Below are 12,820 nucleotides of genomic sequence, written 5' to 3' on the forward strand. Positions count from 1 at the left end.
CTCGAAGGACCCAAACATGGGAAAAAGAGCGCTCAGGTTTATCCCCGAACACCCCAGCACTAGCGGCATGGGGGCAGAAGCCGACGACTTGCCATCTCTCAGAATTGATAAACAGCCGCACAGAAGGTAATATTTTAAATTACAAACAGCATTGCTTAGCGCATATGAACAAGTTTCCAGCGCACAGGACAAAACGAGCAAGTTTCACTCAAAAATTACATCCCTAGAACATTCATCCGCCACAAGGCAGGCACCCTTCAGAACATCCTTATAGTAATTCTCAGGCTTGCGATGCTCTTTCCCTGGCGGTGGCCCGTCCTTCACAAGCTTCTCGGCATCCAGCTTGCCCCAGTGCACCTTAGCACGGGCAAGGGCCCTACGGGCACCTTCAATGCAACCGGAGCACGTGATGACTTCGAGCCTTGGACAGGCCTCCACCAGCCGCCGCACCAGCCCGAAATAGCTCCCAGGCGAAGCCTCTCCAGGCCACAGCCGGACCAAGAGGCCCTTCATGGCCTGTTCGTCCGCCTTGTGGAGCTCGACCAGCTGCTTCAGCTGGTCACTCAGGGGTACGGGGTGTCCGGCCTCAGCATACTGAGACCAGAACACCTTCTCGGTCGAGCTGCCCTCCTCGGCTCGATAGAATGCGGCGGCATCGGACACACTCCGGGGAAGATCTGCGAATGCCCCTGGAGAGCTCTGGATTCGGGTAAGTAACAAGTAACTCACGTTTATATGTTTGCTTTGCATAAAGAATGCCTTACCCGCCGCTATCTTCTTCACCCCATCCAACTCCTGGAGGGTCTTCTGGGATTCGGTCTTGGCAGACTTAGCATTTTCAATAGCCGCCGCAAGCTCGGACGCTCACATCTTTGAGTCAAGCTCCAAACTCTCATGTTTCTTCATGAGAACCTGGAGCTCTTGCTGCACTTTGCCAACCTCGGCCTCATAGTTCTCCCGCTCAGTGCGCTCCGTGGCCGCCCTCTTCTCGGCCTCGGCCAGCGCCTGCTTCAAGGTCACCACCTCAGACGTGGCCCCTACAACAGCCACGATAGTCCTGTCATTTTTTACAATTGCACCTTTTTTATACATATTCAAACAAGGTATTTCTTACCTTCCTTCTCCTCGAGCTGCTTCTTGGCACGCCCGAGCTCTTGCTCGGACTTCTCGAGGCTCTGCTTCAGCGTGTCCACTTCCGCAGTCAGTGCGGAGGACACCAGCAGAGAAGCCTGCATACGCATATTTACTCCTTTTGTTAGACTCCTGCGAATTCTTTGATCCTCTATTCGGCTTTTCTTCCCGAACGCCCAACAGAGCATCAGGGGCTACTGTCTATGCAGTAATATTATTTACACATTCTTTACTTACCTCAAAGCCTGTTAAAAGGCTAGTACAAGCTTCAGTCAGTCCGCTCTTGGTGGACTGAACCTTCTGGACCACCGCACTCATAATAGTGCGGTGCTCCTCGTTGATGGAGGCGCCTTGGAGCGCCTCCAACATATTGTCCGGCGCCTCCGGTTGGACGGGGGTCACCGGCGCGGTGGGCTTGCTCCTCTTGGAAGGAGATCCCCCACCGGACTCTGGAACCTTTGAAGGTTCCGGAGCGGTGTCCGGCCTGGAGCCGGACTTGGAGCCCTGGGGGGTTTCATCCCCTTTACCCCTGGAGTCCGGGAGGTCGCCTTGCGGCGCCTCCAGGACCACCTCCTCCCGGCTTGGGACCTGTCGGGACAACACTTCGGTGTCGTCCGTTGGGCGGGGGGAGGAAGCCGTCGGAAGCGAGTTCACATCTGACGAATCCAGTGAGCCGCTCGATGATGCGTCGAGCCGGTCTTTGGGCGGGCTGCGTAAACGTATTCGGCGTAAGGAAAGTTGTGCAATAAACGAATACTATGAATTACTCCGGTATCCGGATACTGACGATTTTGCCAGGGGCTTGGGCCTGGGCTGCCACTCCTCTTTGCCGTCGTCGGCGTCGGTGGAATAGTCCGGAGGAAGGGTTTTCCCCTTCTTGGACCCTCCGGCCTCCCCAGAGAGGGCGGCCTTCCTTTTCTTCTCTCCTCCCGCTGGAGGGGGAGAGGTCTCTTCTTCTTCCTCCTCGTCTTCACGAGAGGAATGCGCTTCGGAACCGCCGGATGATGGATCCGACACCTCCTGGCACCGGGCACTCTTTCGAGTCCCCGTGGCCTTTTTCGCGGCCTTCTTCTCCGGCACCACATAGGGTGTCGGAACCAGCAGCTTCGCCAAGCGAGCGTCTGCTGGGCCTTCGGGCAAAGGAGTCGGACAGTTGATCTGTCTGGACGTCACCTGCCAATCTTGTCAAAGGTAAGGGAGCTTAGATCCCACATGGAGTCAAACTATGAAAAACGGATACCCTGTAAAAGGAAAAAACAACTTACCGCATGAGTGTGATGCTGCGTACTGAATCCGCGATCCTCAGTAGCGGATGAGGGGGCCTTGGCGCCCTTGAAAAGCACCGTCTAGGCATCTTCGTACGTCGGGTCGAAGAGCCTGCTCAGAGTTTGGTGCCGCGCCGGGTCGAACTCCCACAGGGTGAAAGCCCGTTGTTGACACGGGAGGATCAGGCGGATGAGCATAACCTGGATTACGTTGACAAGTTTGAGCTTCTTGTCCACCAGGGTTTGGATGCATGTTTGGAGTCCGGTCAGCTCCCCTTTCTTACCCCACGACAGGCCCGTCTCCTTCTAGGAGGTGAGCCGCGTAGGGGGTCCGGATCGAAACTCAAGGGGTGCGACCCATTCGGGGCCGCGCGGCTCGGTGATGTAAAACCACCCCGATTGCCACCCCTTCAGGGTCTCCACAAAGGAGCCCTCGAGCCATAAGACGTTGGCCATCTTGCCAACCATGGCGCCTCCGCACTCTGCCTGGTTGCTGCGCACCACCTTCGGCTTGACATTGAAAGTCTTGAGCCAAAGGCCGAAATGGGGGCGGATGCGGAGGAAAGCCTCACACACGACGATAAACGCCGAGATGTTGAGGACGGAGTTCGGGGAGAGATCGTGGAAATCCAGGCCGTAGTAGAACATGAGCCCCCGGACAAATGGGTGAAGAGGGAAGCCCAGTCCGCGGAGGAAATGGGGGAGGAACACCACCCTCTCATGGGGCCTAGGGGTGGGGATGAGCTGCCCCTTTTTGGGAAGCCGGTACGCGATGTCGTTAGACAGGTATCCGGCCTTCCTCAGCTTTTTTATGTGTCCCTCCGTGACAGAGGAGACCATCCACTTGCCTCCTGCTCCGGACATGGCTGGAGAAGGTTGAGGTGTGAGTGCGGACTTGGGCGCTGGAGCTCGAGTGCGCAAGAATGGATAGGCAAAGGAGGAAGAAGGCGTAGGTGGAAAGGTGGATCCTTATCCCCTTATATGGGTGGATGCAACTACATGTCCCCACCAGCCTGGTAAAACTCGCTTATCTCCAAGCGCCGTAATCAATGGCGTGGTTGGGTTACCCACGCCCGTATTGATGAGAATCCCGGAATAAGGGGACACGATCTCTGCTTTGACAAGACGTGCCAAGGAAACCGCCTCGCATAACGCGCTGAGGTGGGATAATGAAACAACTCGGATAAAGGCTTGGCCGTGGTGTGTCGCACTACGGAATACGTCAGCAGATTAGATTTGTGTAAATATTGTTCTCTCTATGGCAATATGTGGAAACTTATTTTGCAGAGCCGGACACTACCTTTGTGTTCAAAATCTTCTATGAAGTACTTGGAGGAGGAACCCGCCTTGCAATGCCGAAGACAAACTGCGCGCCGGACTCGTCGTCATTGAAGCCTGGTTCAGGGGCTACTGAGGGAGTCCTGGATTAGGGGGTGTCTGGATGGCCGGACCATACCTTCAGCCGGACTCCCGGACTATGAAGATACAAGATTGAAGACTTCGTCCCGTATCCAGATAGGACTTTCCTTGGCGTGGAAGGCAAGCTTGGCGATACGGATATACAGATCTCCTATCATTGTAACCGACTTTGTGTAACCCTAACCCCCTCCGGTGTCTATATAAACTGGAGGGTTTTAGTCCGTAGGACAATATAGACAACAATCATACCATAGGCTAGCTTCTAGGGTTTAGCCTCTCCGATCTCGTGGTAGATCTACTCTTGTACTACCCATATCATCAATATTAATCAAGTAGGATGTAGGGTTTTACCTCCATCGAGAGGGCCCGAACCTGGGTAAAACTTCGTGTCCCTTGCCTCCTGTTACCATCCGGCCTAGACGCACAGTTCGGGACCCCCTACCCGAGATCCGCCGGTTTTGACACCGACAGTCGTGCTTCGACACGTAGGAGATATAGCCGCATCGAGGGCGTTACACTAGGGTTATTAGGAAGACTTGTATGTGATTACCGAATGTTGTTTGGAGTCCCAGATGAGATCCCGGACATCGCGAGGAGTTCCGGAATGGTCTGGAGGTGAAGATTTATATGTAGGAAGTTGTCATACGGTCACCGGAAAGGTTCGGGGGCATATCGGTATTGTACCGAGGCCACCGGAGGGGTTCCGGGGGTCCACTGGGAGGGGCCACCTCTCTCGGAGGGCCTAATGGGCTGTAGAGGAAAGGGAACCAGCCCTACATGGGCTGGGCGCATCCCCCCCTTGGGCCCCTGCGCCTAGGGTTGGGGGGAAACCCTAAGGGGGGTGCCCCCCTTGCTTGGGGGGCAAGCCCCCTCCCCTTGGTCGCCGCCCCCCCCCTCTAGATCTCATCTAAAGGGGGCCGGCCCCCTTCCTCCTTCCCCTATAAATAGAGGGGCATGGGGAGGGCTGCACAGCACATCCAAGGCGCAGCCCCCTCCCCTCCCCAACACCTCTCCTCCTCCGCAAGAGCTTGGCGAAGCCCTGCCGGAGTACTGCTGCTCCACCACCACCACACCATCATGCTACTGTTGGAGCCCTCTTCCTCAACCTCTCCCTCTTCCTTGCTGGATCAAGGCATGGAAGACGTCCTCGCTCCGTACGTGTGTTGAACGCGGAGGTGCCGTCCGTTCGGCGCTAGGATCATCGGTGATTTGGATCACGACGAGTACGACTCCATCATCCCTGTTCTCTTGAACGCTTCCGCTCGCGATCTACAAGGGTATGTAGATGCACTCCTCTTCCCCTCGTTGCTAGATGACTCCATAGATTGATCTTGGTGATGCGTAGAAAATTTTAAATTTCTACTATGATCCCCAACAGTGGTATCAGAGCCAGGTTTATGCGTAGTTTCTATGCACGAGTAGAACACAAGTTGTTGTGGGCGTCGATTTTGTCAATTTACTTGTTACTAGTCTTATCTTGATTCGGCGGCATCGTGGGATGAAGCAGCCCGGACCGACCTTACACGTACGCTTACGTGAGACTGGTTCCACCGACTGACATGCACTAGTTGCATAAGGTGGCTAGCGGGTGTCTGTCTCTCCCACTTTAGTCGGATCGGATTCGATGAAAAGAATTCCCTATTGTCCAAGGAGCTGGAAGAGTGCAAAGCCCAACTTGAGGCCGCACTAGCCGCGGCAGGGGAGCCCAAGGAGACCCCCTCTGGTAATATACACTTCGAAAGATAAGTATTTTGCGAAGCACGGCATGGGTGCGAATCTGATAAATGAAATTGCAGATGGTGCCGGATCGAATCCGGAAATGCAACACCTCCTACGCCAGCTAAAGGCTAGTGAGAAGGTGCTGACAAAGGTGAGGCGGGAGAAGAACGATCTCCAAGATGCCAACACCAAGCTGGGCATCGAGCTGAAAGATGTTCGTGCCCAGCTGTCAGACTCCGTGAAGGAGAATCAGCGGCTTCGGCACGGCATATTTAGTAAGTGCTTGAACAAACCTTTGAAAGAAAGTTCGGCAGGGAAGTCAACTAACAGAGCAATGTCTGTAGGTGTGCTAACAGGTCGTCCTGCAGAGGAGATGCCTGGTTCTACGGGTGACCTTCTTTCCGAGCTCTCGCAACTGCTCGATCGAGTTTGGCAGGCGATGCAAGGCGTCGCCCAGGCCCTGTGGCCATCCGTCTCCATGCCTGAAGGTCTTGGAGAGCTTGCGGAGAAGCTAAAGGGAGCACGGCGGCGCTTTCGATTATGGAAGATATCAGCCTGCCGTCAGGGTGCGAGGGAGGCCTGGGCCATGGTGAAGACGCGGTACTTAAAGGCCGACCCCAACCATATGGCCGAGGTTGGTCCTATAGGGCCTGATGGGAAGGAGATCCCTGTAAGCTTAGTATACGGCCAAGTAGAGTTGGCCGCAAAGTATTCCCAGCAGGACTGTAAATTAGACAGCCTGTTAGATGGTATTGAAGAGGAATACAATCAGTCAAAATGACTATGTAATTTAATTGACATTTATAATGCCTTCTAGCCGGATTGTAGATCATTTGTCATGGCCGACCTTTTCGCTTCAGCCTTGGGACCTGACAGTCCGGAGTGTATCTGAATTCTCATGCGGTTATATAGGAACCGGGGAATGCATGGAGACCAGGCGTAGGGGTCATTAGTGCGTGAACAGACAAGTGCCCGACTAGTTATGTTATATTACATGGTTAGTAAGAAACATCTTCCAGGGAGAATAGTTCCGTTAGGGGTTCCTTTCCCTGGGAGGCATGCCCTAAAGTGCATGTCCATGCTGCGAAAAGAAACGCAGGAAAACATCTGGGGGCATATAGATAAATAAAAAAAGATCATCTTTAGTTCAACGACCGAATATTCCCTTAAGAACGCTAGCTTTCGGCTTCACCCAGTCTGAGGTACACGTCCGGCGGACCCGGCAGTAACAATCGCAGAGGTGCTCCCTTTACCACCTAGCCGAACAATCGGGAACGTAGGGGTAAGCACAAGAGCCAGGCAACCCAGCTTGGCCAAAACTTAAGTCATATCGATGCATATAATGGTGAATAAAAGGTACATGCGGAAGTGTGACGCATGTGTTGGGCGTGAAGCCCATATAAATAAGCTTCTGTTTAAAGAAGCCCCCAAGTTTAATGAGCGCGGATAGCGCGTCACTTTATGAGCTTTTAAAGGCTATAAGAGAGAGAGAGAGAGAGAGAGAGAGGAAGAGGAATGTAAGACAGAAAGTATATAAAAAATGGACAGAGGAAGGAGACGAACACAGAGTCCGGCGCTAGGCATAGAATCTTCGGAGACGGGCTGCGTTCCATGGGTTCGGCTCGAGTCAGTTATCCGATGCACTTCACAGGTGGTACGCTTCACCAGTCAGGACTTGGTCAATTATGAAGGGACCTTCCCACTTGGGCTTGAGTTTGTCCTTTTTCTTGTCCGGCAGGCGTAGAACTAATTCGCCAACGTTATAATTTTTGGCCCGTACTTCTCTGCTTTGGTATCTTCAAGCCTGCTATTGATAGAATGCGGAACGGGCTTTTGCCATGTCATGCTCCTCCCCCAATGCGTCCAAACTGTCCTGCCGATCGAGCTCGGCTTCTCTTTCTTCGTACATGCGCACTCGAGGTGAGTCATGAATTATGTCGCAAGGCAGAACTGCCTCTGCGCCGTACACCATAAAGAATGGTGTGTATCCGATGGTGCGATTCGGCGTGGTCCGCAGCCCCTAGAGTACGGAGTCGAGCTCCTCTACCCAGTGCGTGTTAGATTCCTTGAGGGACCGCACTAATATGGGTTTAATGCCGCTCATGATAAGACCATTTGCACGTTCGACCTGGCCGTTAGTTTGTGGGTGATAGACGGAAGCATAATCGAGCTTGATGCCCATGTTTTTGCACCAGAGTTTTACCTCGTCGGCCGTAAAGTTCGTGCCGTTATCGGTGATGATGCTGTGGGGGATGCCGTAACGGTGTACAACCCCGGATATAAAGTCTATCACAGGTCCGGATTCGGCCGTCTTAACAGGCTTGGCTTTTATCCATTTGGTGAACTTATCCACCATGACCAGTAAGTATTTTTGCTTGTGGGTTCCGCCTTTAAGGGGTCCAACCATATCAAGCCCCCAGACCGCGAAGGGCCAAGTGATGGGGATAGTTTGGAGGGCGGTGGGTGGCATATGGCTTTGGTTTGCAAAGAGCTGGCAACCGGTGCATCGTTGGACTAAGTCCTGGGCGTATGCCCGGGCCGTCGGCCAGTAAAAGCCTGTACGAAAGGCCTTGCTCACAAGGGACCGAGCTGCAACGTGATGACCGCCGAGTCCGGCATGAATTTCAGCCAGGAGGTTCCGCCCTTCCTCTTCGGAGATGCACCTTTGAAGGACTCCGGTAGTGCTTTTCTTATAAAGCTCTCCCTCGTGGACTTTGTAGGCTTTGGATCGCCGCACTATGCAGCGTGCTTCATTTTGGTCCTTGGGGAGTTCCTGCCTAATAAGGTAGGCGAGGAATGGTTCTGTCCACTGGGCGATGACGGCCATTATTTCGTGGGCTGAAGGTGTTATTTCATTGGCAGAGCCGCCGATTGTGTCAGAATGTTCGGTGTCGGGCAGTGCGGTTAGGTCCGGGCTGTTGTTGAGTGGCTCCCCTTCCCATACTACGGATGGCTTGAACAGCCTTTCCAAGAAGATGTTGGGGGGGACTACATCACGTTTTGTGCCGATGCGTGCCAGGACATCTGCCGCCTGATTATTTTCCCGGGCTATGTGGTGAAATTCAAGCCCTTCAAACCGAGCCGACATTTTTAGGACGGCGTTGCGGTAAGCTGCCATCTTTGGATCCTTGGCGTCGAAGTCTCCATTTATTTGGGATATTGCGAGGTTCGAGTCCCCGCGCACCTCTAGGCGTTGAATGCCCATGGATACTGCCATCCGGAGACCATGTAAAAGGGCCTCATATTCGGCTGCATTGTTGGAGTCTGTGTACATAATCTGGAGTACGTATTGAATTGTGTCTCCTGTGGGGGACGTCAAAACGACGCCAGCCCCCAGTCCGGCCAACATCTTGGAGCCGTCGAAATGCATGATCCAATTTGAATATGTGTCGTACTCTTTAGGGAGTTCGGCCTCCGTCCATTCTGCGACGAAGTCGGCCAAAACTTGCGACTTGATGGCTCGCCGTGGCTTATAAGTTATGTCGAACGGGAGGAGCTCAATGGCCCATTTTGCAATCCGGCCTGTTGCGTCACGGTTGTTTATAATATCGTTAAGTGGTACTTCCGAGGCTACTGTTATTGAACACTCTTGAAAGTAGTGTCGTAGCTTCCGAGATGCCATGAATACCGCGTACGCAATATTTTGATAATGCGGGTACCGTGATTTGCAGGGAGTGAGGACAGTGGACACATAATAGACCGGCTTTTGAAGGGGGAATTTGTGTCCGTCCATTTCTCGTTCGACGACGAGCACTGCGCTTACAACCTGATGTGTTGCTGCAATGTACAATAGCATTGGTCCGCCAATGTTTGGCGCGGCCAGGACTGGATTTGTTGCCAAAATGGCTTTTATTTCGTCGAGTCCGGCCGTGGCTGCATCCGTCCATTCGAAGTGTTCGGTGCGCCGAAGGAGGCGGTAAAGGGGTAGGGCCTTTTCTCCCAAGCGGGAGATAAAGCGGCTGAGAGCCGCCACGCATCCGGTTAACTTTTGTATTTGTTTGAGGTCCTTTGGGATATCCAGCTGTGACAGAGCTCGGATCTTGGCTGGATTTGCTTCAATTCCTCTACCGGATACAATGAAGCCCAAGAGCTTTCCGGCTGGAACGCCGAAAACGCATTTTTCCGGGTTGAGCTTGATGTCGTATGTTCAGAGGTTATCAAATGTGAGCCTCAAGTCGTCTACTAGAGATTCAACATGTCTTGTTTTGACGACCACATCATCTACATATGCCTCCACTGTTTTGCCGATCTGGCTTGCCAAACATGTCTGAATCATGCGCTGATATGTTGCGCTGGCGTTTTTGAGCTCGAAGGGCATCATGTTGAAGCAGAATGGGCCGTATGGTGTGATAAATGCCGTTGTGGCATGGTCTGGTTCTGCCATCTTGATTTGATGGTAGCCGGAATATGCGTCGAGGAAACACAACGAATCGTGTCCTGCGGTAGCATCGATAATTTGATCAATGCGGGGGAGGGGGAAGGGATCCTTTGGGCAAGCCTTGTTAAGGTCTTTAAAATCAACACACAAGTGCCAGGATTTGTCCTTCTTTGGTACCATCACCAGGTTTGCTAGCCAGTCCGGATGTTTTATGTCTCTGGTGAATCCGGCCTCCAATAGCTTTGCTAGCTCCTCTCCCATGGCCTGTCTCTTAGGTTTGGAAAAACGCCGAAGAGCCTATTTGACAGGTTTGAATCCTGTTTGGATATTTAAGCTATGCTCGGCCAGCCTGCGTGGGATTCCTGGCATGTCTGAAGGGTGCCAGGCGAAAATGTCCCAGTTCTCTCGTAGGAACTCTCGCAGTGCGGCGTCTACATCAGGGTTTAAATGTGCCCCGATGGAAGCTGTTTTATTGGGGTCCGTTGGATGGACCTGGAATTTGACTATTTTGTCCGCCGGTTTAAAGGAGGTGGACTTGGATCTTTTGTCGAGTACCACGTCGTCTCTATTCACCGTGGAGGGAAGCGCAGTCAGTTCCTCAGCCGCTAGGGCTTCGGATAGTGCCTGAAGGGCCAGTGCGGCTGTCTTGTTTTCGGCGCGGAGTGCTATGTCCGGATCACTAGCGAGAGTGATGATCCCGTTGGGCCCGGGCATCTTGAGCTTCATGTATCCGTAATGGGGTATTGCTTGGAAGATTGTAAACGCTTCCCGCCCTAGCAGAGTGTGATAACCGCTGCTGAACGGAGCCACATGGAACGTGACCTCTTCGGACCTGTAATTATCCGGCGTGCCAAACACCACATCTAGTGTGATTTTTCCTGTACAGCGCGCTTCCCGACTGGGGATTATTCCTCTAAAGGTTGTGCTGCTTCGCTCAATGCGGTTCCAGTCTATTTCCATTTTTTGCAGGGTTTCCTCATAAATGAGGTTCAATCCACTGCCGCCGTCCATGAGTACCTTGGTAAGACGAAAGCCGTCCACTATTGGACTAAGGACCAATGCGGCTGGTGCTCGGGCTGTTCGGAATTTAGGTTCATCACTGGCGCTAAAGGTAATAGCCGTGTCACTCCATGGATTTATTGTTGCTACTTGGTAGACTTCGGCAAGGCTGCGGAGCGTCCTTTTTCGCATATTATTTGATGCGAAAGTCTCGAAGACTGTTAATACCGTACTGGTGTCTCTGGGGTGGCTTTCTTTGGCCTCCGGAATTAGGAGATTTTCGCCAATTTTGGCCACCTGCCGGAGTATCCAACATGCTCTAAGGCTGTGAGTTGGTGTGGCGTCCTCTGTACTATGAATTTTACAGGGTCCATTAAGCCATCCTTCCAATACGGTTCCATGTCCTGTAGAGAGTTTTTGCTTTTTGGTGTTTGACCCGGGTGTCTGGCGATGATGTACCCTTTTATTTCGGACTGGGTTTGCATTCAGGGCCGGATTGTCCCAAAATTTTATTTCGGTTTTCCAAGCGCTTTCCATCGCATAGTACTTTCATACTATGGACGCCAAGTCAGCGAAGCGTGTAATATCACGGCGACTTATGGCGTTGAGGATTCCCTTGTCCGTGCAATTATTGCAGAAGAATGAAATCGCGTCTTCCTCGCGGCAGTCCTTTATCCTGTTCATAACCAGGAGGAATCTGGCCCAGTAATGATGTACTGTTTCTTCGGGCTCTTGCCTAATTTGGGATAGATCGCTAATGTTCGGGTGGGTGGGTGGAATTGAATCCGAAGCCTCACCCCATCTGAGGCTCAGAGGCCGAGGAATTTCCGAACTCGAAAATTTGGATTCCTGGATGTTGTCCAATGAATCCAGTCCGTCGCCTGACTCTAAATTCAGGTCTTGAGTGATATTCTCCCCTCCGCGGGTATCCGGCTTGGAGGGATCGGGAATCCAGATGTAACGAGTCCTTAAAATAGATGAAGGGTCCCCGCACTGTCCCTCTACCACGGCAACGTGGTGGGTGACTTGGGGAGAGTTAATCTCTCTCAGATCGGGTTTAGGCCCAATCTGGTCGTAATCCGTAGCGACTCCCAGGGCGGCGAAGCGATCCAAGAGCTCGTTTATGGAGGAGAGCTCCATTGGATCTAACTGCTCGGCGAGTTCCGAGCTGACATGGAGATTGTTTTCGATGGCTCGAGAGGTCATCGTCGACACAGAAGCCGAACAGGCGGTCATAAGAAAACCACCTAGCTGGAGGGTTTGGCTGACAGCCAAAGCTCCCTTAGCAACGGTGCCGTCTTTAAAGACAGGGCAAGGCATCCTTCCTGATGGCGACGACACAGAGGAACTCTCAATGAAAGCACCAATGTCGGTGTCAAAACTGGCAGATCTCGGGTAGGGGGTCCCGAACTGTGCGTCTAGGCCGGATGGTAACAGGAGGCAAGGGACACGAAGTTTTACCCAGGTTCGGGCCCTCTCGATGGAGGTAAAACCCTACGTCCTGCTTGATTAATATTGATGATATGGGTAGTACAAGAGTAGATCTACCACGAGATCAGAGAGGCTAAACCCTAAAAGCTAGCCTATAGTACAAGAGTAGATCTAACACGAAGTTTCACATATAATGAATGATATATGTGATGTATGAGATTGATCATGTTCTTGTAATAGGAATCACGACTTGCATGTCGATGAGTATGACAGCTGGCAGGAGCCATAGGAGTTGTCTTAATTTATTTATGACCTGCGTGTCAACTTATATGTCATGTAATTACTTTACTTTATCGCTAACCGTTAGCCATAGTAGTAGAAGTAATAGTTGACGAGACAACTTCATGAAGACACGATGATGGAGATCATGATGATGGAGATCATGGTGTCATGCCGGTGACGACGATGATCATGGCGC

Source organism: Triticum urartu, chromosome 2 (genome assembly GCF_003073215.2).
Source record: "Triticum urartu cultivar G1812 chromosome 2, Tu2.1, whole genome shotgun sequence".
NCBI lineage: Eukaryota > Viridiplantae > Streptophyta > Magnoliopsida > Poales > Poaceae > Triticum > Triticum urartu.